Source organism: Calliphora vicina, chromosome 5 (assembly GCF_958450345.1).
Source record: "Calliphora vicina chromosome 5, idCalVici1.1, whole genome shotgun sequence".
Taxonomy (NCBI): domain Eukaryota; kingdom Metazoa; phylum Arthropoda; class Insecta; order Diptera; family Calliphoridae; genus Calliphora; species Calliphora vicina.
This window is the reverse complement of record NC_088784.1, coordinates 94910112-94937967: the sequence shown is the minus strand read 5'-3', so window position 1 is coordinate 94937967 and position 27856 is coordinate 94910112. Positions and strand designations below refer to the sequence as shown.

General features: G+C 28.6%; 1 protein-coding gene across 15 annotated transcripts in view; it reads left to right on the top strand.

Annotated features, from left to right (window-relative positions):
• Nucleotides 1-27856, top strand: part of Mef2 (myocyte enhancer factor 2) — a 245927-nt gene that overhangs the window by 187483 nt on the left and 30588 nt on the right. For all 15 annotated transcript variants that reach the window (XM_065513334.1, XM_065513320.1, XM_065513329.1 and 12 more), the window contains one exon: nt 11764-11815. The gene's annotated coding sequence lies outside the window, so the exon portion shown is untranslated. The remainder of the gene's footprint in view (nt 1-11763; nt 11816-27856) is intronic.

The following is a 27856-nucleotide window of genomic DNA, read 5'->3' as shown; positions in this document are numbered from 1 at the left end:
ACTGTTCACCGTATATTCAGAATTTATTTCAGATCAGAGTAATTTGACTTTTTATATAGTGAAATTTCACTATATGGAAAATTATATATCTCCGATCTGAAATAAATTCTGAATATACGGTTGACAGTTCTGAACTCTCTGAAGCAATGGCTTTCCAACCCATTAGAACTAGATCGAGCACAATTCCAAAATTTAACCATTTTTTCCAAATTTCCATGTGCCCCTTTTAAAAAATGTGAAATTTCACTATTTGAAAAGTCAAATTACTCCGATCTGAAATAAATTCTGAATATAAACTAAACAGTTCTGAACTCTCTGAAGTGATGGCTTTCCAACCCATTAGGGCAAGATCGAGCACAATTTCAAAATTTAACCATTTTTTCAAAATTTCAATGTGCCCCTTTTAACAAAATGTGAAATTTCACTATTTGAAAAGTCAAATTACTCCGATCTGAAATAAATTCTGAATATAAACTAAACAGTTCTGAACTCTCTGAAGTAATGGCTTTCCAACCCATTAGGACTAGATCGAGCATAATTCCAAAATTCAACCAGTTTTTCCAAATTTCAATGTGCCCCTTTTAACAAAATGTGAAATTTCACTATTTGAAAAGTCAAATTACTCCGATCTGAAATAAATTCGGAATATAAACTAAACAGTTCTGAACTCTCTGAAGTAATGGCTTTCCAACCCATTAGGACTATATCGAGCACAATTTCAAAATTTAACAATTTGTTCAAAATTTCAATGTGCCCCTTTTAACAAAATGTGAAATTCACTATTTGAAAAGTCAAATTACTCCGATCTGAAATAAATTCTGAATATAAGCTAAACAGTTCTGAACTCTCTGAAGTGATGGCTTTCCACTCCATTAGGGCAAGATCGAGCACAATTTCAAAATTTAACAATTTTTTCAAAATTTCAATGTGCCCCTTTTAACAAAATGTGAAATTTCACTATATGGAAAATTATATATCTCCGATCTGAAATAAATTCTGAATATACGGTGGACAGTTCTGAACTCTCTGAAGCAATGGCTTTCCAACTCATTAGGACTAGATCGAGCACAATTCCAAAATTTAACCATTTTTTCCAAATTTCCATGTGCCCCTTTTAAAAAAAATGTGAAATTTCACTATATGGAAAATTATATATCTCCGATCTGAAATAAATTCTGAATATACGGTGAACAGTTCTGAACTCTCTGAAGCAATGGCTTTCCAATCCATTAGGACTATATCGAGCACAATTTCAAAATTTAACCATTTTTTCAAAATTTCAATGTGCCCCTTTTAACAAAATGTGAAATTTCACTATTTGAAAAGTCAAATTACTCCGATCTGAAATAAATTCTGAATATAAACTAAACAGTTCTGAACTCTCTGAAGTGATGGCTTTCCACTCCATTAGGGCAAGATCGAGCACAATTTCAAAATTTAACCATTTTTTCAAAATTTCAATGTGCCCCTTTTAACAAAATGTGAAATTTCACTATATAAAAAGTCAAATTACTCTGATCTGAAATATATTCTGAATATAAGGTGAACAGTTCTGGACTCTCTGAAGTAATGGCTTTGCAACCCATTAGGACTAGATCGAGCACAATTTCAAAATTTAACCATTTTTTCAAAATTTCAATGTGCCCCTTTTAACAAAATGTGAAATTTCACTATATGGAAAATTATATATCTCCGATCTGAAATAAATTCTGAATATACGGTTGACAGTTCTGAACTCTCTGAAGTAATGGCTTTCCAACCCATTAGGACTAGATCGAGCACAATTCCAAAATTCAACCATTTTTTCCAAATTTCAATGTGCCCCTTTTAAAAAATGTGAAATTTCACTATTTGGAAAATTATATATCTCCGATCTGAAATAAATTCTGAATATACGGTGAACAGTTCTGAACTCTCTGAAGTAATGGCTTTCCAATCCATTAGGACTAGATCGAGCACAATTTCAAAATTTAACCATTTTTTCAAAATTTCAATGTGCCCCTTTTAACAAAATGTGAAATTTCACTATTTGAAAAGTCAAATTACTCCGATCTGAAATAAATTCTGAATATAAACTAAACAGTTCTGAACTCTCTGAAGTGATGGCTTTCCACTCCATTAGGGCAAGATCGAGCACAATTTCAAAATTTAACCATTTTTTCAAAATTTCAATGTGCCCCTTTTAACAAAATGTGAAATTTCACTATTTGAAAAGTCAAATTACTCCGATCTGAAATAAATTCTGAATATAAACTAAACAGTTCTGAACTCTCTGAAGTGATGGCTTTCCACTCCATTAGGCCAGGATCGAGCACAATTTCAAAATTTAACCATTTTTTCAAAATTTCAATGTGCCCCTTTTAACAAAATGTGAAATTTCACTATTTGAAAAGTCAAATTACTCCGATCTGAAATAAATTCTGAATATAAACTAAACAGTTCTGAACTCTCTGAAGTGATGGCTTTCCAACCCATTAGGGCAAGATCGAGCACAATTTCAAAATTTAACAATTTTTTCAAAATTTCAATGTGCCCCTTTTAACAAAATGTGAAATTTCACTATATGGAAAATTATATATCTCCGATCTGAAATAAATTCTGAATATAAACTAAACAGTTCTGAATTCTCTGAAGTGATGGCTTTCCACTCCATTAGGACTAGATCGAGCACAATTTCAAAATTTAACCATTTTTTCAAAATTTCAATGTGCCCCTTTTAACAAAATGTGAAATTTCACTATTTTAAAAGTGTAATTACTCCGATCTGAAATAAATTCTAAATATATGCTAAACAGTTCTGAACTCTCTGAAGTAATGGCATTCCACCGTATTAGGGCAAGATCGAGCACAATTCCAAAATTTAACCATTTTTTCCAAATTTCCATCTGCCCTTTTAACAAAATGTGAAATTTCACTATTTTTAAATTAATATGAAAAAAATTCTGAATGTAAACTGTACATTTCTGAAATCAAGCCTTTCCACCCTATTATGACTATTTTTACCAAAATTTAGAATTTTTTAATTTTTTTTCATGTCCATGTGTCTCTCATGTATCTGGTATAAAAATACGCTAAAAGCTAAGAAATCAACGATAGTTCATAAATAAATATTTAATTTTTTTTTTATCTAATTTTTAAAAAAATTGTTATTATATATTTAAACTGAATGATCGGTAAAACCATTTTATTTTGATTTTATATCATAAAATGTTAAATGAGCTGATATTAATGCAGCTCTGTTAACCTAACAGTCTTTGAGTACGAAGTATGTTAGTTTACACATTAACATAGGTAATGTTAAAAAACGGAGCTAACTGACGGAGCTAACTTCACACACATGGTGTGAGTGGGTTGGAGAAACTTGAAGAACTAACATTAGTAAATGCTACCGGGCGAAGCCGGGACAATCAACTAGTGTATATATAATGATAGACATTTCAAAGATCTTTCCAACGACCTTTATAACGCGATAATTGGTTAAAATTGGGAAACAAATTTTATCCCGATTTTTTGTTCACCATTTTTTTTTTTCACAAAAATTATTATTGAATTTTGTTGAAGATTTGGCAAATCAGAATATAGCTTTCTTACTTGTTACTTATTCTTCATTTTTACTATTAAAATCTAAATGGAGTTAGCACATTTGTACAGTAAGCTAAAGATATGTAGCTTATTACACTTAAGTTAAGCAACCATAAAATACGTTTAATCAATTAAGATTGTTTAAAAACAATACATACTTTTGTTTTGTTATATTTATTGTCAATGATAAAATTTGATTTTGAAATTAATAAAAAAGTTCAAAGTTCAATAAACTGTTTTGTGTAAAGGTGTTAATGAATTTCACAGCAGCAACAAAGGCGCATCTGACAAAATTCCAAATTACTACTACTTATTATTGTTATAAAAAAAGCCTTTGGGATTTTGAAAACACAAAACAAAACAAAAAATATATTCAACACCCAACAGGTGTTACAGCAAGCAAAAAGTTAACATTTGGTTTTACAATTAAAACTTGTAACTGCTTAATGAAAGTGCCATCCATTTTCATAAACAAAATTAAATTAAATAATATTTTTTGAATGGAATTGAATGAATTCAGAATAATTGATAACATAAAATGATTGTTTTTTTTTTATTTGAAAATATGAGAGTTCCCTCCCAAAAAAAAAATAATAAATAAATCTAAAACAAACAAAACAATACTTATCAGGGGTAATTTTATTACCTACTTGGCTAAATTAATTCATAATAAAACAGTCTGTATTATTTAGTTTTATATTTTCATAAAATGTGCAATAAAAAAAAACTACAACAAAGTTTTAGGTGATTTTTTTTTTTGTATAAATGAAAAATATTTAATTGTTTTCGTTTTTGAAATTCGCTTGCTGAATTATTGTATTTTATGACTGAACTAAATAGTATGAAGCAAAAGAGTATGTTTTCAACATCATTCAACCTACAACACCCCGAATCACCACTAACTACTACTGATATCAACAAATTTTGTCGTATTTTCTTATCTTATCATAACTTTAAGTTATGAATATGAATCGGAAAAATATATAAAATACATACGCTCTACATCACATACACATCATAAATTGTATGTATGTGCTTCTTTCTCGCTTGTTTTTGTATCTCAGCGTTATGAAAAATTAAATATTTTTGCGATTTTTTGAATGTTTGTTTTTGTTGGTAGTGGTAGCAAACCTAACAGAGCATATTGATAACAACAAACCCACTGTCTAATGACAGAGAGGAAAAAAAAGAAAACAAATAATTATAAAAACAAAATAAATAAATAAATAATAAATACACATTGGGTTGGGCAAACCTAAAATATCAATTGAAATATAATAATTTGGAATTGAAAACAAAAAAAGTAAATGTGCTATCTTATATATCCTCCACAAAAATATGCTTTAATATAAAAATTTTGAAAAAAAAATTTTTCATTGAAAAAAAAATTTTTCATTGAAAAAAAAATTTCGAATTAAAAAATATTTTTTTTTCGATTTCGACCCATTGTTGATCCAAATGTGTATGGCGTTGGAAAGCTCTTTAAATTGCCTTTCATTTGATTTCCATATTGTCTATGTACATGACACAGTAATCGAGATATATGTAGATAAAAAATAGGTTAAAAAATCGAAGTGTCGTGGTTTTTAACTTATATCTTAGTCAATTGTTTGCCGATTTTCCCGATAAATGCATGTATCAATCATGTTTGTAAGTTATTTGAGAGCTTTGGAAATTTGATTTACACACACAAGACGGTCATGGCTGTATCTACTAAGCTATTTATAGCGATCTAGAATATATATATACTTTATGGGCTTGTAAATGAAAAATGGTTAAATTACAAACTTAACTCTCATGGTGAAGGGCATAAAAATCAATAAAAACTGAATATGATCATGTAACTGACTAGAAAATAAGCAGTTTTAAACAAAAATTGCTAAGAAAATCACCATAAAATTGTATATGGGTAAGAAAATGGAATTTAATCATTCAATCAATGCCCGACATTTACTTTATAAAGAAGCTGTAAATAGAGATTCGAATTAACTAATTAAAATTGAGCTTAATTCACTAAAATCTTAATTTATAATTAAAAAAAATTATAGCCATTCCATAACTCCATTTCCAAAAAAAAACTTATTCTTTAGCTTTATTTAAAGGATTTTTTTTTGAATAAAATGTTGTTATTGTTGAATCAATTCATAATGGAATTAATACTTAATAGTCTGCATTCAACCTTTGAATAAGATTTTTCTCGATCGAAATGGTCGTGTTTTTTTGCTTATATCTCATCATATTGTTGCCCGATTTTCCCGATTTTAAATAGCAATCGAACTAGAAATTTACATGATATATTGATGTATCAATCATATTTTTAAGATATTTGGGAGCTTTGTAAATTTGATTTACACACACAAGACGGACATGGTTAAATCGAGTCCGCTATTTATAGCTATCTATTGTGTGTATGACTTAAAAATGAGGGATTTTATCAAAGTTTTAGTTTTATTTTTAAACATTTGTACTATATAAATTTATTTAAAGTACAGACCATTGTTAGCTATGCCCTTTTCCCATCTTTCTGACAACATATGGTTTCAGAGACAAAAAAAACTGCTCATCTTTTGAGCCCAAGAACGAATCAAGCCACTATGAGATACTCTGTTCTGAAGTGAAGCGTATTCCAGAGAGAGCGTTCTGCATCGATCGAAACAAATCGTAGTGGAACGGAGCAAGATCTGGACTATAAGGCGGGTGAGGCAAAACCTCCCAATCACTTGATTCTAAATACTTTTTAACAGGTATTGCAACATGTGGCCGATTGTGGTCATGATGGAATATTACAGTTTCATGTCTGGCCGCATTTTCTAGGCGTTTTCCGGCTAATGCTCGATTCAAATGAATCATTTGTATTCGGTACAAGTTTCCTGTGATGGTCTTAGCAGCTCATAATAGATAGAACCCTTTTCGTCCAGCCAAATATGGATTATTACCTTAGCGCAATTGATATTTGGCTTTGCTGTGTATTCAGCTGGTTGGCCGTCGCATCGGGTTCTCGTTGGATCCAGTTTTCATCGGTGCATAAATGAGTTTCTTTTATAGCGTTAAAGCAGCATTTCAGACATGCAAAATCGTCATTCAATTCGTATGGTATCCAATTCCCCTGCTTTTGGATGAATCCTGCTGCTCCCAATGATTTTGCAAGATCTTGTTGAGTTTGACAACAATCTTCATGAAATAATGCCTCCAATTTTTTTTCGCTGACCTGTCAAAAACACCACTTCTGAACCGCACAAGCCATCTCTCTCACGTTGAAACCGATGGAACATAATCACCATAATCTCGATGAGCAATCGCTGTACTTCAGCGGCACTTACACAAGTAAAGCAAAACTTCCCGTATATGACGCTTTATTGGTATAATACAAAATTCGACATTTTCGAAGCAAAAAAATAAACTTTGTCGTTTACACTAAAATGTTCAATAACTAAGTGAGAATAAATGACAGATATGTACTCTTCAAAATGACATATAAATTATTAAAATCAAAAACCGCGTTCAAAATTTCCAATATTTCCCTGGAATGAATAAAGTCCGAGAAATTAGGAACCCTATTGGCTATATGGCATTTAAAGTAATGACGTCAGTTATAATAATAAATAGTGTGATAATTAAAATAATATTTTTTGTTTTTAAATTTTACCCTTCTGACGCCGCCAGTTCTAAACACCATGCATGATTATCATAAATTTTATTGATATCATACATATTTTTTTTTTGGTTTTATTTATTTTCATTTACTCTCACTCACCCTCACCTTTTTTCACTGGGATTTTCCAAATATTCTAATCTATTCGAAATTATATCTCTACCAAAAATGTGAATAAAAACTATAATAAAAATATACACACTTAAAACACTGTATGATCATCAAGTTCATTTATAAAATGATATAATGTTTCTTACACACAGAGGCATAATCAGAAACACACTTGTATTGTATATGTATGTATGATTATTAGGGATGCCCCGTTTCTCAAAATGTTTTTCCAAACGTTAGTATTTAAAGAGCTGGATCAATGAATAGAAAGGTATTTTTTATAGGGACAAAATAGGTTTCGAAAATTTCAAATAAAATTTGAGCCTTAATTTATGCTGATTATTTTATATAATTCTATGTCAAAATTTAAATTTATTTCAAAGACATTTCACATGATATCAAAATTTGCTATGTTTTCTTTAAATAAAAAGGTACTTTTTATAGGGGAAAAAATTGGTTTCGATAATTTCACCTTTCACATGATACCAAAATTTCCCATATTTCCTTTGAGAGAAATGTAAAAAAATCATAAAAACTTTAAAAAATACCTTTTTATTCTTTGTTTCTGCTCATCAAATACTGATGCCAGAACAAACATTTTGTGAAAAGGTATCTTACAATGAATTAAGCTTTCTTTATATAAATTTATTTGGGGGGGGGCCACCCTAACGTATGCATACATTGTACGAATGTACAATATTTACACAAACAAAAACGGGAAGTACGAGCGCGAATACTTTTAATTGTATGAACTTCAACAAAAACAACAAGAACACATGAAATTTTACTTTTAATAACAAGAGTAATAACAACAACTATATCAATATTAAATACAAATATTGAATGAGATATATTACAAAAACAAATACTCAACGTATGTGCATACACACTAACTAACACTTTAACATCCTTGCACTCTCCCTCTCATTTGAGATAGGAGATTCGAATCACTCGCACTGTGTGTGTGTGTGTATGTATGTACTTAGTACAGTTTAAGTCAATGTACGGCATAAAGAGAACATAAATCAATGATTTTATAAACATGTTATTAATTTTATTTCGTGTCCTATTTTCTTTGACAAGCACCTTGTTTTCAGCTAAATAAACTTTCAGTAATGTAAAATACTTTATATATGGAGCTTAAATCCATTGCTCTAATCTGCCATATTAAAATTTAGTTAATAAAGACAATTTAGAGAGACTATGAAGCCCCTGGAGACTATGAGTGCCGACCACTGGCTTAAGTACAAATAAATGTACAATTATTGTTAATAATTATTAAAAAAGTTTATGTTTATGAATAAATCCACAACAAATAAAAAATGTTAGTGACAAATTATTATTTAAATTATTGTTGTTATTGTTTACAGAATGTAGTGCAGCTTTTAAATTAAATTAAAAACATTTTAATGCAAATAAAAACATAATTCGTTGCAATAAATAAAGTAAACATATAAATTCATTTGCAGAAATTTAAATTTTTTAACAAGTTAAAGTGCTATATTCGGTTGTGTCGAATCGTATAGAACTCGACATATTAAAAAATATATAATTTTTTGTGGCAAAATCGGTATTTTTTATTGTTGTCAATTTAGAATAAAAAAAATATTCGATTAATCGAATAGTCGAATTAATTTAGTTTCAAGTTAAAATTAAAAAAAAAATGATATTAGAATTTTATTAGAAAGTACTTTCTACATTAATTTTTTAAGCGACTTTGGATTAACACACCAAGATCAGAAGATCATTAAAGTTAACATAAAAACGCAAACTTTTTGACTACTAGAGACCAAGGCAAGGTTATCTGCAATAGTCCCAACAAAAACTTCTCTTACAATATTAAGGGCCGTTTTCTCATTAGGTGATTATCTTTTTTCCCAACGAAAAACTGCAGATTAAAGAAATATGGTTTTCTCAATGTCTCATTTGCTTCTACATATTCTGTCGCAAAGCTAACCCGACCTCATCTGCCAATTATTTATTTATCGTCAATTATTAATTCAATCAGCTGACTGCTGTTCATAGTTTTTATGTGTTTGTTTTTGTAATCGAAAGTAAATAGATTTTATAAATAAAAAGTTTAATAGAGGAATTAACATTAATTTGATGGAGGATGAACTCGAAGAACATGAGTTCCAAGTGGATGCTGAAAGAGTTTATCATGTCCACGTTAAACAGCTGATTTATGTAAACACGTTGTCACTTGAAGGCAGAATTCCCAACTTTCACATCTATTTTGAGAGGTATTGCCATCTGAAAATAAGAAAACCAAAATTGTTAACGGACAGTTTATCGGCCTAATAAATGTATGCCTAAATGTAACTACAATTTAACTACTTCCTGAATGCATTTTTTTGTCGCCAAGTCAAATATAATTCTAAACGTGAAGTCGCGAGTTCAAATCATTGGGAGCTACTCAAGCAGCAATTTCAAAACGTTTGCGTGCAGCAGGATTCATCCAAATGCAGGGAAATTGGCTGCCATACGAATTGAAGCCGAGAGACCTTGAAAGACGATTTTGCATGCTTGAAAGGAAATAATTTTTGCTCCGAATCATTACTTGCTATGAAAAATGGAACCATTACGATATCCCGAAGGGTAATAGATCGCATGTGAAGCCCGGCCAACCATCCGAACTGACACCAAAGCCCAATATCCAAGGGGCTAAGGCATTGCTCTGTATTTGGTGGAACCAAAAGGGTCCTATCAATTATGAGCTGTTGAAATCTGGCCAGACCATTTATTTGAAGCCAGCTTTGACCGAAAAACGTCCAGAATATGCGGCCAGACATGAAACATTCCATCATGACAACGCTCGGCCACATGTTGCAATACCTGTTGAGTAGGTGGGAAGTTTTGCCTCACCCGCTTAATAGTCCAGACCGTGCCCATCCGACAACTAGTTGTTTCGATAAATGCAGAACACTCTCTCTGGGATACACTTCACTTTGGAACAGAGTATCCGATATTTGCTTGATTCAATCTTGGCCTCAAAAGATGAGCAGTTCTTTTGACGCGGAGTCTATTTAATAACAGAAAGATTGGAAAAGGTCATAGCTAATAATGGCCAATACTTTGAATAAATTTATATTGTCGAAATATTTCAAAATAAAAGATAAAAATTTGAAAAAAATCCCGCAGTTTTAAGTCATTAAAATAAGCAAATTTGTTGTAAAAATCCATTGGATTTTTGTTTATATGTATGTATATGAACCGATTTTGGGTAATTTTTTACTCCTGGTTTCAACAACACTCTCTGCTACCTCTCTCTCTCTCTCTGTTTTTAAACTTATCTAGAATATTCAAAATTTGTTAAGATTATAATCTTGTGTTTTTTATACAAATAAACAGACATAGTCCAAAATTATTTATTTTGTTTGCAAAATAACAAATGTTTTCCTTCTATTCATTCATTATCTTCGTTCTAGTGTAGAAAAATACTTGAGATTTTGTAGGGGCATGAGTATCAAACCCGGTGAAAGATAACAAACAAACCATTAATTGGTGGTATAGAAAGTGCGATTCTTTGTTGTGTGTATTATTTAACTATAGATTAACAAAGATGATGAATGAATTTTGTTTTATATTGTAAAATAAAACCAAATTAATTAGTGCAATATTACGTTTTTAAAAAGTTTCCTTAAAAAAATGCATGCGTACATATGTTAAAACAATTGTTTTTTACATTATGTTAATTATTAGCTTTAATAATCTGCAAATATTTATTTAAAATGATTTGTATGACATTTAGTTGTTTTAAGCATTTGTCTTCCTTATTGAGATATTTCTTACCCGTTACCATCATCAAATTCCGGCTGGCTGTTGTATTTTATTCAAACAAATTACTGGTACCCAAAAACCAGCTAATCAAATTGATTTCCCTTAAAATGCTTGCACAAATACTTAAATTTTAATGGCCAACACGTGGAAATTTGTAACAAACAAAAAAAAAACATCATTGTTTTAGGAATGAACAAAGTTTGTAACTGGTTTTGTTTTAAATATTTTCTTAAATTGAAAGTTTTACTAAATGCAAAAGGTTCATTAAACCATTTAGTTTAATAACAAACAGGAAGTAATATTATTTTGAAATAAAGCTCAATATTAATTGGCTAAAAGGCCTAACTCCACAAAATAAAAAGTAGAGTAAATTAGTGATCAAATTAGATTCGATATTTCATATTTTTTAATGGAAAATATTTAAATAACAACATAATTTTCAAAGAGTTCACATCTAATTAGATAGTAATATAACAAAATTGAGAAGTTTTCGAAAAGTGGAGTTAGGCCTTTTAGCTTCTGACACCTGCAATTGAGAAATACTTAATTTTATTTGAAATATTCGAATTGAATTAAATTTATATTTGGATTTTTTTTTGGCCTTTCATTAATTTTTTTTAATTTCTATTTCTTTGCAGACTTTAACTAGAAAAATAAATGGAATTTTTTTAACCAGCAACGTATAGAAAGGTATGTAATAAATAAATTTATTTACTTAATATAAATATAACAACAATATTATTTTAAGAATATCATTATTTAAATGTAAAATCTTAAAATTGAGCCTAAGGAACAACTATGAACCCATTCTAAGGAGCTGAATTTGTATCTATTTACCGATATTTTATCTCGATACTAATATTTGTAGAAGTATTTTAAGCGTTAATTATGGACCGATCCGAATAAACTTTAATACAGGTAGTTTTCTGTTCATATTTTATTTTACTCAGAGGGTAACAATTACCCATTAAAAACTGTCATTACCAAGTAATTGCTTAAAATGCTATCGTCATTTTTACACATTATTATACCCAAATAAAAGTTTCATTCTATTTGTAAGTTCTACAATATTCATTTGCGATCCTACAAAGTGTATATTCTGGATCCTTATATACATATAGGGACGATGTCCGTCTATTCGTAAGTTGGTTGAAATGCGTGAGAATTTTTTTTATTGAAAATTAGAAAAATCGGCCCATAATAGGCTGAGATACAATATCAAAACCACGACTATCTCAATTTTTGACATATTTTTGCCTATATCTCGGATTCTAAATTTTATGTATAGATAATATGTAAACACAGCCTCAAAAATTAGTAAACACCAGTGATAAAATTATTTTGGCGAAAAAAACTAAATTTATTTCTTTTTCCAAAGTTGTTTTTTTTCAATTTTTGGAAAAAAAATTTTCGAATTGGTTTTTTAAAATTTAATTTTTTTTTAAATTTAAAATTTTTTTTTTTTTAATATTTAACAAAAAAAAAACTTTTGGTGAAAAAAAAATTCGGGTTAAAATTTTTTTTTCGATTTTGACCCATTGTAGGTCCAACTTACTATGGTCTTATATACGTCGTTGCAAAGGACTTTGAAATATCTATCATTAGATATCCATATTGTCTATATTAATGACTTAGTAATCCAGATATAGGTCTAAAATCGAGGTTGTCCTGGTTTTTTCCTTATATCTCAGCCATTTGTGGACCGAGCAACCGATCCGGAAGAATTCCGGAGATATTGATGTATGAATCGTGCTTCGGAAAGTTGATTTCAACAGACAGACCGACATGGCTTAATCGACTCCACTATCTATAAGGATCCAGAACAGGCGCGGATCCAGAGGGGGTGAAATAGGAAATTCCCCCCCACCAAAACCGAAAAGTTTTCATATAAAAAAGGAATAAAATCAAAAATGTTGAACAAATTTTAATTACCAAAATGGTTGACCTGGATCCGGGCCTGATCCAGAATATATATACTTTATAGGGTCGGAAAATTATATTGTGGAAATTGTAAACGGAATGACAAAATGGAGGTATATTTCCTTTAAATAAACCGTTAAGTCTAACAGGGCCTACAATGCACTAAATTACAGCAACTTGCTGTTACTTCTTATATACATAGTGACATCTTCTAGAAGTTTCATGAATTATGGAACGGACAAAACTAGAATGTTCTATTTCAAGAGCTTTCAGCAGCCTTAATGTTAATGTCAGTAGCACTGTGCTGACAAGTAGAAGCATCCACTCATGGCAATAAATACAAAAGATTGTGGGTGTTGAAACCAGACGTTAAAACCGTTAAATTCAAATTGGTAGTGGAATTTCTTAACAATATTGATGTATCAATTATGTATGTTAGTTATTTTGGGTCTTCACAAAGTTTATTTCAACATACAGACGGACATACTATATCGACTCCGCTCCCCAAATAACTGAATACATAAATTATCGGGTGGACTTCTGGTTCGATTGCTACTCCGATTTGTTGGCCTATTTTTGACATCCATAGACAATATGGATATCAAATTAAAGGCATTTCAAAGACCTTTCCATGAGGTATATAACGCCTTAGAAATTCGGACCGAGAATGGGTAAATTTCCAGAACTAAGTCATGTACATTAGGTTGGCCCCCTCAAAAAAAAGTTGTGGATGTTCACAACAAACATAAAAGTTTATTTCAACGATATTTGATGGGTTTCATCAAAGGATAAATAGTTCCATTTTTTTCCACCAAACTAAATCTTTATATAAAAATATACTTTGGTTAATGATCTAAAAGATTCGACACAGCCGAATATAGTTTGTTTTTATAGTTCCCCATAAAAGTTTCCGCATTTTAAGACAATATGTTTACATACATATTGTCCTCAATATCTACAAACCACATACACAAATGTCTTTCCAATTATACTAAACAAGCAAGAACATGAACAAAAAAAAAAAAACCTTATTGTCGTCACATTGTTTATTTCCTTTACCTAAATTTGATGTTCAAAGTATAATCAAAACATATCCTTTGGCCATACAAAAACACATAGAAAAATCTATGTATGGATGTAGATGTTTTAACATCAACAAACAATTACACACTTACAGTCGGACATTTTTTTACAAACAAGATGAATGTAAAATCAAATATATGGGCATTTCCACAGTAATATCCATGATTGCACTCATCTTATAAACTCTTTCTATCAACAACTAATTATTGCAAAATAGAAGAGACCGAACAAAACTCAATTTACAGTAAAATTTGTTGATTTTGTTCATGTTCCAATGTCGCGTTCCGGTACCTAAATCATCGTTTTTTTATTATTAGTCCGTTATTGTTCTAATAAAGTAGCTGAACATTAGTTCAAATCCAATCCAAATGTTCCAATGTCGCGTTCCGGTACCTAAATCATCGTTTTTTTATTATTAGTCCGTTATTGTTCTAATAAAGTAGCTGAACATTAGTTCAAATCGAAATTAAGTGGCTTTAATTACACTAAACATTTGTCTTTAATTTTCAAAGTGGGCCACGTTCGGGATCATAAGTTTTATCTTTTTTATTAAATTTTAATATAAGCAAAATTATTTAATAAATTAAACATTTGTCTTTGATTTTCAAAGTGGGTCACGTTCGGGATCGTAAGTGTATCTTTTTTAAATTTTTTTGCATTTTAAATATTTTATTTTTGTTTGCCAAATAAAACTGTCACTTGTGGCGGAATAATCCATATTACACACATGAGGAACAAATATATCACATTACAAATGTCGCGTGACATATCATACTAAATGTTGTAAACATAAACATCAAAACAAAACTCACTTGATAGCTACATTATTCAATTTTAATATAAACAAAATTCTTTAATAAATTATGTTTCAATTCGCTGATTTTTGCATTTTTCTAAAGACAGTCGAAAACGAATTCTATTTCTTGTCACGTTGGGGATACCATGTTTATTGCTAATATATTAAACATAATTAATGGATAAAATCCAGTTTACACAGTGCTACAAATAAGATATTGAAAATTTTTAATAAGAAACAAAAATTGTTCGGATTTCTTTAGTTTTTTTCACTTTCAAGTTGTTTAAATGTCACGTTCTTGACCGTGGAAATGCTCATATACACTTCTTCAAAACTTACACTGTATAAATGTGTATAAATAAATCGCAAAGAAGCTATGCTTCCATATATTTACTTCTCTTTTTTGGGGTTTCTACTTTGACGTCATTTTCTTAGCTGTTTTCTTTTAAGGCAAATGATATTTTATTATTAATATCATACATTGTTTTATTGTGAATAAAATAAGTCATATTTTATTAATATCGGTTCAAAATTGTAAAAGTTATTAATATTTTTCGCACACATACAGTAAACGAATATGCACAATACATTTTTTCCATAGTATAATTTTAGGCGCCGTAATAAATAATACATGGAACGAAACAAAATTTAGACGTTTTAATAAAGCTGCATATATTCACCAATTTTTATCCGATATGAACAAATTAAATCTTATTGAATTCAGAACAAATATTTATTTTAAAATTAGTTTACAAATCAATATACTTTTATGGAAAAATTTAAAAAAAAAAATAAGTTAAAGTTGAAAAAATTGAACTTTTTTAATTTTAAACAATATTTCATTGAGATTGAAATAAGCCATTCTTTATTAAAATAGGTTAAAGATTTTGAAAGGTATTACAATTTTTCTAAAATATATCATACATTTCTAAACAAAATGTTGGGGTTTCATTATTTTTGTTTCACTTCAAATGCTTACGGATGTCACGTTCCGGATCGTGGAAATGCTCATATATATCTCTTCAAAACTTACACTGTATAAATGTTAAACTAACAAATACACACAGAAACGAGTACTTATGGTACTAATACATAGACACACATACATTTAAACCAAAAGGCTTCCTTCCGTTTTGAGTTATTATGCGTGAGAATGAATGTGTGTGATGTTGGTGCTAGACAATTATTGTGTAGAAAACTAACAACACATGTGCTTAAGTGGCCAAAAACTATACAACTGTAACAGTAAGAAAACATCTCTTGAAATTGTGGTAGTTGTACGAGTAGCACTATTAGTTGTATTTTAGTTTTGCTATAGTTTGTAACACTTTAAATGAACACAGGCTGGTTGAAAAGTTCTTTTGTTTAAAATATTTCTAATTCTGATTAAAACCTTTTATTACAAGCTTGTTTAAGTTTTAGAAAACTCTTTTTAGATTGTTGTCGTTGTCATGTAAGTGGATGTTTTTCTGTTTGTAGTTAGAGGTGCATCTTAAAGTTTGTTTTCAAAGAGCAAGATAGTTATGAATGAAAATGTTGCAGGCTCAACCAACATTCAGGTGTTTTAATGACACATGGAAACCAAGTCAAGTTATGACCGTAAGCCTAAAAAAAAACTCTTATGGTTTTTCAGGTGAATTCACCTGATTAAAGGAAATGTTTATATTTGACGAAGAAAACTAAACAAATAGACCAAAAAAACATTCTTTAATGTTAAAAACAATAACACTTTAGTAGAATATCTTAAATAACTGGAATACGTGCTACGTAAATTAGTTAACCCAATTAAATTATAGTAAAATACGCCATTGTTCTAGACATTTAATGTTGTTTCTCAGTAAAATTATGTTTCATGTAAAATTCTTAACTAAATATAGACTTCATTCATGTGTACTGCAAATACGATGAATGTTCTACTGTTTTAGGTATGTAGTAGGTATTTAGTTGCAAACAATATCAGTTAATCAATTGTCAAACGTATTTGACATAGCATTTAACATTTATTGAAATACACAATATAAATCCTGACCATTGAAAAGTTCCATGTATATCGTCTATATTAGCTTAGATAACAAAGAATCTATGTCTGTTTTTTGTGAAAATTGAGGTTTTAATATTGTACAAAACGAGGATATAGTGTTTGTATAAACAGCATTTGCAGTTATTGTGCTTGCTGCATAGTGGCACATATTAGAAAGATATCAGCCATTTCTAAGTAACATTAAATGGCGGACATAGGAGGAGTAGAGGAGAAGTTATGACAACGGAACCCACAGACCTCTCACAATTGGTGAATCAACATAAAAATTTCTATAGCATATTTACGTCGCACATTGGTTGTTAAAAGTTGTTAAAATCAAAAATTCCATGTGCCCCTAAAATATATTAAATAAACATATTTTATAGGAAACTGTCCAACGATTTCAAATATGCTACTCTTATTACAACAAGATTTTTGGTTCAGAAGATATAGCCCTTCAAAGTTGGCTGATTTTCAGTGTTCAAAAACCGACCATTTTTAGGTAATTTCGCCCGCTTTCAGATACAGTATCGCGAAAACTAGGTAACGGATCGTCATTATTTTTGATTCTATTGATAGATCTATTTATTAAGAAAATAAAGAAAAAGAAAATTGTATTTTTTGCTTTGTGTTTGTCCAGGTAAATCGATATTTACCAACTATCCATTTTTTCAATATTTCACAACTTTGATGGAAAATTAAAAAAAAAAGTGTAAATTTCTATATTTGCCATATTTTCAAAATAAGTTCTTTGATTATTTCTTTACCTAATGCAAAAATTTTCAGCTGCCCGTCCTTGCCCCATTTTTTGTTATAGGTAAAATTTTGAAAAAAGATACAAATTTCAGTTTTCATGCATTTTTGGACAACAAATTTAAAAACAAAATTTAAATCTTTTCTGGGCTAATTTTAATTCATAAAAACAAGAAACATCAAAAATTTAAAAAAAATATTTTATTTTAAAATTTGCTAACCCATAAGTAGGCACTTAAAAGGCGTAGGTAGATCCATTTCAAACACTCATTTCATAGGCTGGTCAATTATCTCATTTGGTTCAAAAGTTATGGTTTTTGCAACGAAATCAAATGGCGCCTTTCATTTTATATATATACTAGTTGACCCGACCGGCTTCGACCGGTAGCATTTACTAATGTTAGTTCTTCAAGTTTCTCCAAACCACATACACCTGCCTGTTCTTATTTATTTGCAAATAAAATATCTTAATTTGTACTGCATACTTTAGGGAGCTTTTTTATTACAGTTGACTGGACTTAAAAAAAATCCGAGTTTTACCCGGAACTTTTTCTTTACAAACCATCTCCTGAATATTTCGAATCGAATAAAAAAAATCAGCCAAATCGCTCCATCCGTTCTCACGTGATGCCATTACATACATGGACCATTTAAATATAAAAATATATTAATCAACTTTCCGAAGGCCCCAAATAACTTACAAACCTGATTGATACATAAATATATCAGCTATAGTCTTGTATCAGTCGCTATTTAAAATCTGGAAAATCGGTCCATAAACCAAAAGCCATGACTACCTCAATTTGTTCCATTTCAAAACCCTTTCTTCTATAACACCATAGAAAATCGGACCGACAATGGGTCAAAATCAGGAAAAATATTTTTAAACTGAATTTTTTTTAAAAAGTTTTTTTTTCACCAAAAATTTGTTTCGCCAATAATTTCAAAATCGAAAAAAATATTTTTTTTCCCGATTTTTTTTTCAACTACTTTATTAACAAAAAACAAGTAAGTGTGCTATATTCGGCTGTGCCGAATCTTATATACCCTTCAACCAAATTATACTTCAAAATTTTAAATATTTTTAGGTAAACAAAATTTTATATTTTGTCCAGTTGTTTTTTTAATTTTTTGGAAAAAAATTTTTTTCGATTGTTATTTTATTTTTTAAATTAATTTTTTTTTTTTAAATTTATCAATTTTTTTTAAATTAAAATTTTTTTTCTTGTTTTTTCAATTTTTTTTTGTGAAAAAAAAATTCGGGTAAAAATTTTTGTTTTCCGATTTTGACCCATTGTAGGTCCAACTTACTATGGTCTTATATACGTCTATGAAATATCTATCATTAGATATCCATATTGTCTATATTAATGTCATAGTAATCCAGATATATGTCAAAAATAGGTCAAAAATCGGGGTTGTCTTGGTTTTTTCCTCATATCTCAGCCATTTGTGGATCGATTTTGCTGATTTTAAATAGCAAAACTCTCGAAAGCATGTCTGACAGAATTATTGAAGATTTGGATCCCGAAGATATCTGGGGTCTTCAGAAAATTGATTTCAACAGACAGACGGACATGGCTTAATCGACTCCGCTATCTATAAGGATCCAGAATATATATACTTTATAGGGTCGGAAATGAAACTTTGGCGCATATTCATAAATCATAACTAAAGTCGGAACTAGTAAAAAAAACAGAAACTAAAAAATAGTTCATAGATCTCAACACAAATGTGTCTCTATTAGCAAGTCTCATCTTATCCAAGTGCTTTTCCATTATTACCAAGAACTTGGTCCCAGTCATCTCTCATTTATTCCCATCTATCAAAGTCTATACACAGTTTATAAAATTAAATTTATTTTATTCAATATTTATTACTTTTTTTAATAAATCTCAATTTATAACAACATTTAAAAGAAACATATGTATAAAACAAAAACCTAATTCCGGACACGCATAGAATTTAAGTTATAAAAGTTTTAAAATACAACGAGGTATTAGGGTACCTATAACACAAAACAAAATATGGAAATAAATATAGGCATGTAAAATATAGTAAAATAGTTGTATAAATAATGTTAAAATTTATTGCTTAAACATTTATATTTGTCATAGGACATAACAACACAGGACGGGATAACCTTCACCTTGAAATGGTATTAATGAACACACAACTACTTATATACAAACATTAATCCATATGCATTCATATACATTCACATGTAAAGTTTTGTAACTGTATAAGTTATTGAAATACGTTAAAATGAGTGTGTGTTTGTATGGGTTTTTTGTAAGGAAGTTCTATAATTTATTCACGACCATTGACTTTTAACCAACTATTTTTTTTTAAATACAAAGGTACATACTGTATTCATATTTGGTTTTGTTTATTTCCTTAACACTTATAACTCTGCAGACGAGTTGGTTTATTTCAAAAATTATAGTAACCCCCGGTAATAAGAATTCTGGTTATGTATTAACTAATAGTTAAACTGACAGTTTTCATACCAAAATAATTTTAACCGACAGTATAACTATTAGTTAAGACATAACTAGACTTCTTGTTAATGGGGGTAAGTAGCTTTTTTTCAAACAATTGTTTAGGATTGTTATTAAAACGTCTACCTCTTATATATCCTGAATCTTAAAAATGCATTTAAAGTCATAATTTTGTTTAAAAACAAATAAATATTTTCAAATTACACTATGAGTAAAATGTCTTTGGAATTGCAGCAAGGACTAGCTCTGCTTCCATATATTTACTTCTCTTTTTTGTGGTTTTTAACTTTGCTGTAATTTTTTTAAATGATTTCATTGAAGCCAAATGATATTTCATAATTAATATTAAACAATATTTTATTGTGAATAAAATAAGCCATATTTTATTAAAATCAGTTAAAAATTGTAAAAGTTATTAATATTTTTCTAAACGATGTCATACATGGCACACACACACACAGTAAACGAAAATAAACAATGCTACATTGTTTCCCAAAGTATACTTTTAGGCGCCGAAATAAATAATACTTGGAATGAACAAAAATTAAGACGTTTTAATAAAGTTGCATATATTCTACAATTTTTATCCGATATAAACAAATTTAATCTTATTGAATTCAGAAAAAATAGTTATTTTAAAATTTGTTTAAAAATCCATGTACTTTTATAGAAAAATTTACAGAAAAATTAAGTTAAAGTTGAAAAAATAACTGTAATTTTTTTTAATATTAAACAATATTTTATTGTGATTGAAATTTGTACAAATTATCAATATTTGCTTTTTTTAAAAAACGGGTTTGAATATTTCATACAAACATGCAGTAATATATATACATATTAGTTTTCATTTAATTCTAATTTAAAATGCTATAATTTTTTATAATTTCTGTAAAATAATTCCTTTTGTTTGATAAATAATTTTCTTCCTTTCTTTAAACCGCTTTCAAAGTATTTGATGTTAACAATTTTCTAAACCTAAATAAAGTTGTTATTGTTAAAAAAAATAGAATTGAAATACAAACCACCATATAATAGTATGTATGTATAAAAATTGGTAGGGGGTTGCGGGAAAAACACATGATGACGTTTTTGTATTTAAAAGAATTATGATTTCAAGGTTTTGTTTCCTATTAAATAGGTTTTTCCCAGCGCGTTAACATTATGACCACAACAGCAGTAGTAAGACAACAGTTACCACAATGCCTTGTAATTATGAACATTTATTTAGTTCATTTTTTTTTGGGATGTCATTATTTCTTTTAGACACGACACGAATGAAATTAAAAGAGAAATCAATAAACATTTGAATTGATTTTCTTGATATTTTCTACATATTATTTTGTTGACAAATTGACATTACAATTGTAAACTGTTTTGTAATAAAAAGCTGTTAATATTTAATAATTATGGTTATGTACTCTTAACAAAATGAATTAAAAAGCTATCGGGAAGTTAGTTGCTATTGTTAGTTGTTAAAAGATTTATTGTAATAACTTAAATGCATTGAAAAAATAAGCCCCTTAAAATAGGCAAGAGATTTTTTAAAAAAAATATTTACAAAACGTGAAATAATAATAAATTATGTAGATGAACTCGATTACTTTTGATTGTATGTATTTCTATAAAGCATTTGTTTGCCTATAATTTAATAAAATCCTAGCTCTTCAAATTATAAATTTTTCGTAGCTACACATACTTTAAAATATTTTTGATTTTCTATTTTGTTTCATAGTATACTTTTAGGGGTCGTTATGAATATTGTATTGAACAACTTAAAAAGTTGTTCCTACAAGTAAATTCATTACAATTCCAAATAAAACATGAATAAATACTCATGTTTCATTTAATTATAGGTATATCAAGTTTTTTTTTTCTGTTAATAAAAATAAAACAAGTTCAAACAGAATAGCCATGTCGTACGTATGTATAGGATCATAAGTTTGAGTATGAAGCTGTATGCCCAAAAAATTTGGGTGTTCTCAACTAAAAATTTTAGGTTGTTTGAGGAGATCATTTCTCAAAATGCTTGTTCTGTCCTCAATATTTGATGATGTGGATTAAAGGATAAAAATGGCCTTTTTTAAAGTTTTTATGATTTTTTCATAATTCTCACCAAATACTGACGCCAGAACAAATATTTGAGAAATGGTCTGCTCAAAAAAACTGAACTATAATTTTAATGGGGAACAACGAGACCATCCTAATGTACGTACATAAATGGTTTCATTATGTGAAATAAAATCAAATTCCTCATACGCTCCCTGGTATTTTTTTTTTTCATTTATTTTTTAGATGTGTGTATACATGAGATTTTTATATACATATGAATGTGTAATTCAAACACATCATGATTTTAACTCGAGGAAATGAAAACGGATATATTTTTTGCTTCTACACAAGTTTGATAAACATACAAAATATATAAAAAAAAGTTTTTTTTTTCATCTAGTCCTGCAATAAATAATAAGTACAACATAAAAGCCTAAATATCAACGAAGCTGGTTTTATGATTTTTTTTATTCTCTGACATGTGTATGTACATTTTTTTTAATAAAATTTTGATTTTATATGATTTCTACTTTTTTTGTTTGCTTATATTTCGGGTTTCCAGGGTTATTTGTAGGCATTTTTTTTCAACTCGCCTTCCTTATTAAATTCACATTAAAATTTATGTTATTTAAACCTTCTCCACTTTTTTTGTTAACTTGTTTTATGACGACCTACGCAAGACGATTTTTTTTGTATAGTATTCCTATTTTATCCTGTTGCTTGGAGATTGTTTTTTTCTACAATATCATGGCGTATGTCATTAAAAGTTTTGTTGGTCCAATATGTATGTATGTTCTTTATATTACCAGCAGTTCTAGCAGATTGTCCCGAACAATTGATTTTAGCAATCATTTAGGGTAACAATTAGTTACTAGTAACTAGCTACGTGACTAGTTATTTTAACACATGTATGACCTAAGCACCTATGAACCTTTTGGATTACAATGAAACTGTTCAATAGCTGGTCCAAAGTAGTCAACGCCTTGGTTTCACATACTTACTAGCTACATAACTGGTTACTTGTTCAGCTACGTAACTAGTTATTTTAACATGTAAGGCTGCTAATTGACATCAAATAGCCAGTTAAAAAGACATTTCTACACAGTCCAATAACCGATTGCTTGTAAACAAACCTTCCTCCGACAACTCTACAATAGATTACTGCTGGTGAGTAAAATAACTACTTTCTAAAGTGAAGTACAAATTAACAGTTAAAGTGACTACACTTTTGATTACTTAGAGATACTTAAGTGACAATTGATTTCCTGGGATGTATAAAGTAACCAAATGTGTCAAATGATTCCAGAATACATTAGTGACAATTACTGTCAATAAGGGATACATTGACTACTTGCTTAACTGCTGGGTTATTATAAATTAAATACATATTTGAATATTTTCGACATGAAAAATTTAATGGTTGAACAAGTTCGCAACAAATTTGATGAAATTGTTTTTTTGTAATTTTTTTTTTCAAATTTAAACTAATTATATTAATTCACAGTGTTTGGCATGACATATTATAAGGAAATTAATAAAAAGTTTTTCAAATAAATCTCAATGACTATTTAATTCAAATTAAATACATATTTGGAAGTTATAGTAGCTATCGTTGGCTTAGTGAGCAAACGTGCTAAAAGGGGGGTCAGACGGCATGTATTGCTTGTGTGTTGTGCCATGTATTGGGACATTTTTCCACATGTAAACATATTCATACCGTGTGATCCATATGAAACTTTGTGTATGTAAAATACATGTGTATTACTCGTGACATTTTGCAAAATAAAAAAAAACAAAACAAAATAGAGTAAAGAAAAATCATAACAAAATATGTTTCATTGCATTAAATATATTTATTGTTATTTAAAAATGTTTTAAATAAGTATATTGTTAAAAACAACAAACATATAAACTAATAGAGGTTATGTCACATGCAATTACATATGTACGTTTGAACGTGGAAATTATGAATCGTATGTATAACGTGAATTTTGACATACACATGGAATTCCATATGTATCGAATACATGTCCCAATACACAAGCAATACATGCCGTCTGACCACCCTATAAGTAAATTTTTGATAAAAATTAAGATTGTAATGCTTAACTGTTTGCTTAAAAGAATATATATTAAATCCACTAAAAAATAAAAAGTACCAATACACTTCATCTAAACTGTGATTATTTATCATTATATGTAAAAAAATCATATGTGAAAAAACTGCATTAAATATTTCAAATATATTGAAAACAATGGATTTGTGGTCGTTTTTTGTGTCTCCTGTAAAATGTATGAAAAGGACTTGAACTATTTGCACACTAAGCAAACGATATTTATGATCTCAGGCAAAAGGAAATAAGTATAACAACGAATTTTAATCATTATCATTAAAAGTCAAAGATTTTTGTGTTTTGTGTAAAATTTATAAACAGGGACTTGATAGTTTAGAGTTAGTAAAAATGGATCATTGCACAAGAGAATAGCGGGTTTTAATTTTCGAATAACATTTGAATAATTTTGAAAGGTTGGCGGCCAAAGTGAGAAAATTTCGTTCAACATAGTTTTGAAATATTGATTTAATTACGACCACAAAAAATTCTTGAAGATCCAAAAACAAGCCTTTCAATGTCAATATCGAAGCAGTGCAGGAGAGTGTTGGTGAAAGCCCAGGTACATAAAATCGTCGAAACTCTCTAGAGTTTTCTCACTAAAGAAATGCCACTCGAAAAGTATGGCTGTATGACTTAAAATGAGGGCTTTACAATGGATGGCGTATCTTTTGAAAGCGGTTTTAGTTTTTAATAACTTATATGCCATTTTGAAGGGTATATATCTGTCATTTATTCTCACTTAGTTATTGAACATTATAGTGTAAACATCTAAGTTTTTTTGATTCGAAAATGTCAAATTATGTACCAACAAAGCGACATATGCGGGAAGTTTTGCTTTACTTCTTTAATTTGAAAAAAATGCTGCTGAAAAACACCTATTGCTCACCGAAGCTTATGGTGAATGTGTTCCATCGATTTCAACGTACGAGAAGTGATGATTTTGACACGGAAGTTTGACGACCAAGAATTGGAGGCATTACTCCATGAAAATTGTTGTCAATCTCAACAAGAACTTCAAAATTTTAAATATTTTTAGGTAAACAAAATTTTATATTTTGTCCAGTTGTTTTTTTAATTTTTTGGAAAAAAATTTTTTTCGATTGTTATTTTATTTTTTAAATTAATTTTTTTTTTTTAAATTTATCAATTTTTTTTAAATTAAAATTTTTTTTCTTGTTTTTTCAATTTTTTTTTGTGAAAAAAAAATTCGGGTAAAAATTTTTGTTTTCCGATTTTGACCCATTGTAGGTCCAACTTACTATGGTCTTATATACGTCTATGAAATATCTATCATTAGATATCCATATTGTCTATATTAATGTCATAGTAATCCAGATATATGTCAAAAATAGGTCAAAAATCGGGGTTGTCTTGGTTTTTTCCTCATATCTCAGCCATTTGTGGATCGATTTTGCTGATTTTAAATAGCAAAACTCTCGAAAGCATGTCTGACAGAATTATTGAAGATTTGGATCCCGAAGATATCTGGGGTCTTCAGAAAATTGATTTCAACAGACAGACGGACATGGCTTAATCGACTCCGCTATCTATAAGGATCCAGAATATATATACTTTATAGGGTCGGAAATGAAACTTTGGCGCATATTCATAAATCATAACTAAAGTCGGAACTAGTAAAAAAAACAGAAACTAAAAAATAGTTCATAGATCTCAACACAAATGTGTCTCTATTAGCAAGTCTCATCTTATCCAAGTGCTTTTCCATTATTACCAAGAACTTGGTCCCAGTCATCTCTCATTTATTCCCATCTATCAAAGTCTATACACAGTTTATAAAATTAAATTTATTTTATTCAATATTTATTACTTTTTTTAATAAATCTCAATTTATAACAACATTTAAAAGAAACATATGTATAAAACAAAAACCTAATTCCGGACACGCATAGAATTTAAGTTATAAAAGTTTTAAAATACAACGAGGTATTAGGGTACCTATAACACAAAACAAAATATGGAAATAAATATAGGCATGTAAAATATAGTAAAATAGTTGTATAAATAATGTTAAAATTTATTGCTTAAACATTTATATTTGTCATAGGACATAACAACACAGGACGGGATAACCTTCACCTTGAAATGGTATTAATGAACACACAACTACTTATATACAAACATTAATCCATATGCATTCATATACATTCACATGTAAAGTTTTGTAACTGTATAAGTTATTGAAATACGTTAAAATGAGTGTGTGTTTGTATGGGTTTTTTGTAAGGAAGTTCTATAATTTATTCACGACCATTGACTTTTAACCAACTATTTTTTTTTAAATACAAAGGTACATACTGTATTCATATTTGGTTTTGTTTATTTCCTTAACACTTATAACTCTGCAGACGAGTTGGTTTATTTCAAAAATTATAGTAACCCCCGGTAATAAGAATTCTGGTTATGTATTAACTAATAGTTAAACTGACAGTTTTCATACCAAAATAATTTTAACCGACAGTATAACTATTAGTTAAGACATAACTAGACTTCTTGTTAATGGGGGTAAGTAGCTTTTTTTCAAACAATTGTTTAGGATTGTTATTAAAACGTCTACCTCTTATATATCCTGAATCTTAAAAATGCATTTAAAGTCATAATTTTGTTTAAAAACAAATAAATATTTTCAAATTACACTATGAGTAAAATGTCTTTGGAATTGCAGCAAGGACTAGCTCTGCTTCCATATATTTACTTCTCTTTTTTGTGGTTTTTAACTTTGCTGTAATTTTTTTAAATGATTTCATTGAAGCCAAATGATATTTCATAATTAATATTAAACAATATTTTATTGTGAATAAAATAAGCCATATTTTATTAAAATCAGTTAAAAATTGTAAAAGTTATTAATATTTTTCTAAACGATGTCATACATGGCACACACACACACAGTAAACGAAAATAAACAATGCTACATTGTTTCCCAAAGTATACTTTTAGGCGCCGAAATAAATAATACTTGGAATGAACAAAAATTAAGACGTTTTAATAAAGTTGCATATATTCTACAATTTTTATCCGATATAAACAAATTTAATCTTATTGAATTCAGAAAAAATAGTTATTTTAAAATTTGTTTAAAAATCCATGTACTTTTATAGAAAAATTTACAGAAAAATTAAGTTAAAGTTGAAAAAATAACTGTAATTTTTTTTAATATTAAACAATATTTTATTGTGATTGAAATTTGTACAAATTATCAATATTTGCTTTTTTTAAAAAACGGGTTTGAATATTTCATACAAACATGCAGTAATATATATACATATTAGTTTTCATTTAATTCTAATTTAAAATGCTATAATTTTTTATAATTTCTGTAAAATAATTCCTTTTGTTTGATAAATAATTTTCTTCCTTTCTTTAAACCGCTTTCAAAGTATTTGATGTTAACAATTTTCTAAACCTAAATAAAGTTGTTATTGTTAAAAAAAATAGAATTGAAATACAAACCACCATATAATAGTATGTATGTAT